This window comes from Aedes aegypti, chromosome 2 (genome assembly GCF_002204515.2).
Source record: "Aedes aegypti strain LVP_AGWG chromosome 2, AaegL5.0 Primary Assembly, whole genome shotgun sequence".
Classification (NCBI taxonomy): domain Eukaryota; kingdom Metazoa; phylum Arthropoda; class Insecta; order Diptera; family Culicidae; genus Aedes; species Aedes aegypti.
This window is the reverse complement of record NC_035108.1, coordinates 218,788,388-218,794,387: the sequence shown is the minus strand read 5'-3', so window position 1 is coordinate 218,794,387 and position 6,000 is coordinate 218,788,388. Positions and strand designations below refer to the sequence as shown.

The window sequence follows — 6,000 nt, the reverse complement described above, 5'->3', positions numbered from 1 at the left end:
TTATATGCATAGGTAGAACGACAATTATAAGTTAAATACCTATCTTTCTATACACTCACGCGGTGATTGTTGAGTAACTCAGGTTGTTAACGGACATTTTAGGTAGATAACAATACAAACATTATTTCTTATTCATCTGGCTTGTAACGCAGGTACGTTCAGTAGTATTTTCTAGAAGAAAATTTAATGGGGTATGGATCAGGTTGTTCCTTTTCAATGTTTGCAATCTTTCGAACCATAAAAATCCGTCGGATTGTTAGATGGAGTTGATTTTCTCATAGGCAGAGGCGAAATCCATAGATTGCCTTCATTTAAAAAAACATAATCACTGCATAATTCCGTTTTTTAACTATTCTCAATAAAAAATACAATTTATTTCTGATTCAAACTCATTTATCACTTGAAAACACGATCATATTTGACGGTTTAGAACAAAATCTTTGAAAAAAAAAATCAGTTTTGGACTTGAAAAATTCATTGTTAGAAAAACTTTTTTCCTATAGATATGCCCAATTTGCAATGTATGGACGACTTTTAGTAAATTTAATTACAAAACTTTTTGCCTAAGGATGATCAAAATCTGAAATGGCCATTTTTTTTAAATCGACTCTTATGTTTTGAATCATATTTTTTTCAGTGTAGAAAATGTGTTTTTATTTTTTCAACATTTTTTTCTAAAACGTCAGGAAATTTCACGACAGCCCCCCATACAACACTTTTTTGTAGGTCTTACCGTTTTCGAGTTATACGGGTTTATAAAAAAAAGTAAAAAAAAAAAACTTTGGGACTTAAAAAATTCAATGTTACAAAAACTTTTTTCCCTAAAATATGCCCAATTTGCAATGTATGGACGACTTTTAGTAAATTTATTTACGAAACTTTTTGCTTAAGAATGATCAAAATCTGAAATGGCCGTTTTTTTTTTAATCGACTTTAAAGTTTTGAATATTTTTTTTTAGTGTAGAAAATGTGTTTTTATTTTTTCAATATTTTTCTCTAAAACGTCAGGAAATTTCACGACAGTCCCCCATACAACACTTTTTTGTAGGTCTTACCGTTTTCGATTTATACGGGTTTATAAAAAAAGTAAATGTTAGTCTAGATCGATTTTGAAAAAACAAAGTATGTAAAGTATCTTAGTTTCACATAGTCTTCACACCCAGAAAGTTTCATTGAAATCTGAAGGGGTGCTGCCAATCCCTTTGTCGAGTTGGCGTGAAATCCGTCCTATGCATTCGATAAAACGTTTGACTTTTACTGTGCGTGTTTGTTTTTTGTGTGTTTTCAAGTTGCCCGTAAGAGAGAGCGAGACTGCACCGACACACGGCGCACAGTAAAAGTCATGAGAACAAAAGAATTTATGGCACGTACAGAGGCTCATTGAATTGGTCTATGATGTGGCTTCGTCATCCAGATGACCGATGAGCTTTTGTACGTGCCATAAATTCTTTTGTTCTTTTGACTTTTACTGTGCTGTTATGGTGCTGTTTCGCTCTCTCTCATGGGCAAGTTGAAAACAGGGCGCACGGAGAAATAATTTTACCTAATTTTTGAGTTTACTTTACCCAAAATTAAGTATATCGATTATAGTTTCAACCCAAAATCTCTCGGTTTTCTCTTTCTCCCACACGAATGTTGTCAAAAATAAAAAGAGCTGCATCTACCCAATGGGGGTACTTTGGCCCAATAAGCCAAATTTGGGTAAATGCAACTTTTCTTATTGTTGGGTCGAAAGAACTCAATTTTGCCTTAAATCAACCCAAAATTGAGTATATTTTACTAATGGCATTAAAACCAAACTACCTAGTGGGGACCTTGGAAATTTAGCCAAAATTTATTTATTGGGCTCAACTACGGAATTGCGTTGAAACAACCCAAAATTAAGTTGAATTCCGTCTCCGTGCGCACAGTAAAAGTCAAAGGTTTTATAGCATGCATAGACTCATAGAGATCGTGCTGGTCAACCCCGACGGAGTCAATAGTAGCACATCGGCTTGGCGTCGTCGGAATCTCGTGTGGTGTGTCACCGTGCTAATATGTGCACGCTACCATGAAAGTACCCATTAATGGGTACAATGGTACCCATTTCCAACTAAAGTGGTTTAACTCATAAAAAGAGTAAAGTCGGTTTACTCATTAAAGAGTATTCGCTTCGAACTTCAAATAATGGGTATTTTTCACTCTTGGACTCTTGAATGAAAATGGGTACTAAAACCCCTTTTTTCAAGAGCGATGCTTCGGATTGAGGTTAAGGAATTTAAAGAGCTTAATAAGAAAATAAAATCAGAAATAAAAAGCTTTTTACAACGTATCGTTTTTATTCATCACATTTTGTCATCGATTTTATTTCAAGATTTTATTCACGTAAGTTTCCCACACGGACGCAAATTTCTGCCAAACATCTTTCCGGAAATCGGATGTCGCATAGAATGATGAAATCTCCGCAACTTTCGCTGGAATCGCAGCAGCTAATAATCCTCGCGGTCGCTCAAAAGCTGTAACGAGAAAAGCAATTTTTGTAAGGATCAACTAATCAGAAAATGTATAAATGTGTAATATTACTTACGTGTCGAAGAACCACTTTAATATTTTCACTAATTCCGAGAGGCAAAAAACTAAAATCGAAAAATGGCACTGCTGCCTTGAAAAGTATCATGTGTACTAAATACCCATTTTTGTTACCAGTTAGGATACTTCATAAAGAGGTTAAAGTACCCTTTTTTATGTCAAAGGAAAATACCCTTTTTCTGACAACTTCATACTGGCTATAAAAATGGGTACAAGAAACCCATTTAATGGGTACTTTAATGTTAGCGTGTGGGTAATGTGGGGCCCAAGGAATAGAGCGCTGCATATGACGAGCCTAACCTCACTTATTTGACAGCTGCTGGTCCTGTTGTTTACGTTTCGGACTTAGTAGTTTTTTCCATCATTTTTTCATCTTTGCATTTCTATCACCAGCATGCTGATGGTGACGATTTTCCACGGTAGGAAGATAGAATAATACGATCCGTGGGTATCTGCAGTGGATTTGACCTCTCCTCGCAGCAAACTTTCACGAAATTAAGAATGATTCGAAGAAAGTACTAAGTCCAAACTGTAAACAACAGGACCAGTACCTGTCAAAATTGATGCGTGACGTCACAGTGCAGTGGAGTATAGGCCTATTCACATGACGTCTCAAATCAGCTGATCCGGAAGCACTTTGACAGTTCTTCTATGAAAATGACAGGCCCGTGTTAGCACCGGCCCTCCACCGATGTAAACAAATGCATAGACGGATCTGTCACATGAAAAGGCCTATAGCGGCGACGCTGGTGGCATCGCGACAGCCCGCTCGATTCCGATTTCCGATCGAGTGTCGACAAGGAGAGGTGTAGATGAGACGCTGAGAAGGCTCCAATCAAAGACAACACTACGTTCAGATAGCGTTGGGCAAATTTGACCAAAACATCGATGTTACTGAATCGATTCAAATTCGATATGTTGAATAGATTCACATATTTAATCGAATCATTTGAATCGATGTTTTTGTATCGATACGATTTGAAAGCTGCTATGAAAATTTACAAAAACATGATCTCCAAATAAGACCAAAAGCAATCGCATATGTTTTTTTAATTCCTTCAATTGGGTCCTAAAACGTTTAATGAAATCTCGTATTTATGTAATGACACGAAAGAGCATGTAACTGCGACTACTTTAGCATTTTTTCCCGTTCAAATAACGGCTACATATTTAAACTTTAATTTAAAAATTGGGTCCATAAATGAACCTTGACACTTTTGATCATGTTGACGTTCGCTTAGTCAACAAAACACTACAGGGCTTTTAGTTTTTACACTGGGGTTGTTCCTATCTGACATTTCGGAAGGGACACGGAAAACAAAATACACCCAAAATTTGAGTTTAAGCCAAGGAATGTGACAAAATCTAATAAAAACTTAAAAAAATGTTTTTTGGACGAAAAATATTAAAAAAAAATGAGTAAACATGTAGTTTTGGCCTAAACTTAAGCATATGGCACTAAAATTGGGTCAGGCCTTTAGGACCCTATTGAATTACGTTGGAGATTAAAAATTATATATTAAACACTTCAAGTCTGATTCATAATTAGATTTATAGTTCATCAACTCAATAACAAATTCTAATAATTTCATTCTTTTGAATCGAAACAAAAAATCGAATAGAGAAAATCGATTCACTCGATTTTGAGTGCACCTAACATCGATTCAAAAAATCGATTAATCGGAACGAAAAAATCGATTTTCGGAACATCGATTCAAAATCGCCCATCGCTAGTTCAGATCGTATCGGCGTGGTTTCTCGATGTGGCGTCGGTGGGTGGTATTCTTTAAAGGGGCTTTGATTTCGGAACGTGGACGTAAGATCACGCTGGTGTTTGGAAAACTTTCCCCCTAAAGACTCTTCCACGATTCAGCACGTGGACCTAGCAATATCTGTCGATGATCAACGCTCTCCGAATGTGCTTATAATGGTATACCACCACGATACGATGAGCTCACGCAGGGTAATCACGCCTGATACCACCACCTGTTGATTCTTCACAGTTCTGATACCACACGCACACCTTGCCGCAGCTACTTTCGGATTCCGATTCCGTGGCAAAACCCCCAAGGTGGCTTCGCCACCAGGTCGTGGCTGTTTTTCGATTCAGACTCACAATCTGACTTTTTTTTTACTTATCTCGTTTATTTGTCAGGCTCAGGCGCCGTAGGGCATAACAGAGCCGAAATCTTTTCTTTTTTTTTACATTATTTACATTTTGAAATTTGAACTTATTTTAAAAACTATGTTAGTTTGCGGAAGTTTTAAGGTTAGTGGATACATTTGAAACAGGGAAGGAAAGGATTTTTTGGAATTTCTTAAGCTACTTAGACTACTAAGCTGATGAAGCTTGAAGGGACAGGATGTCCAGATCTGTAATGAAACTAAACAGAAACGGTTTGTGGGAGACACGACGAGAAGAGGACAATTTGAATGGGAAAAAGAAAGACAGGGAACGAACACAATCAAACCCGGATATTGATACGCTTCAAAAACAGACGGATTAAATTCATATATTCTAAATCAAGGCCCGCCAACACTTCCCTGACAGGTTTCTGCTGTTTTCCTCGGATCCGGAGAGTTTCAGTCAGCTCAGATCTGACGCCACGATGCTCAACGCATCCCCACACAACATGTTCGATATCCTGGTAAGCCACGCCGCAAACACAGAGATTGCTTTCTGAGAGCCCAATACGGTGGGTATGCGCGCTTAACGAATAGTGATTGGACATAAGCCGACACATGACACGAATGAAATCACGGCTCATGCCCAACCCCTTAAACCATGGCTTTTTCGACACCTGTGGAAATATGGAATGCAGCCATCTACCCATTTCTCCGTCTCTCCATTTCTGTTGCCAGCTGATCAAGGTCTCCCGACGGGCCAATACAAAAAATTCTTCGAAGGCGATTTGACGCTCGTAAACATCGCCTTCTTTAGCGCCTACCTTAGCCAGAGAGTCCGCTTCCTCATTGCCAGGAATGGAGCAATGCGAAGGGACCCAAGCTAGGGTAATAGTGTAAGAGCGAATTGACAAAGCACTCAATGCCTGGCGTATTCTATTCAGGAAGTACGCTGAGTGCTTCACCGGCTTCATTGACCGAACAGCCTCCAGAGAACTTAAACTGTCGGAAAAAATGAAGAAGTGCTCGGGTGGGAGAGAACTGATGTACTCTAAGGTGTAATGTATAGCTGCTAGTTCAGCAACATATACAGAACATGGTTTTTGAAGCATGAAGGAGGCGCTATGAGAAACGTTGTAAACACCGAAACCAGTGATATCATCCATTTTTGACCCATCAGTGAAGAACTGTCGGCTCTCGCTGACATGGCCGAATTTACTTGCAAACATGGGAGGGATAAACTTTGAACGAAAGTGATCTGGTATACCATGGATATCTTGCTTCATGGACAAATCAAATACTACAGAG

The 6,000-nt window shown here is 38.3% G+C and overlaps 1 protein-coding gene across 1 annotated transcript in view; it reads left to right on the top strand.

Annotated features, from left to right (window-relative positions):
• Window positions 1–129: 129 nt before the first annotated feature.
• Window positions 130–6,000, top strand: part of LOC110676378 — a 32,678-nt gene continuing 26,807 nt past the window's right edge. The window contains exon 1 of the mRNA XM_021844030.1: window positions 130–152. The gene's annotated coding sequence lies outside the window, so the exon portion shown is untranslated. The remainder of the gene's footprint in view (window positions 153–6,000) is intronic.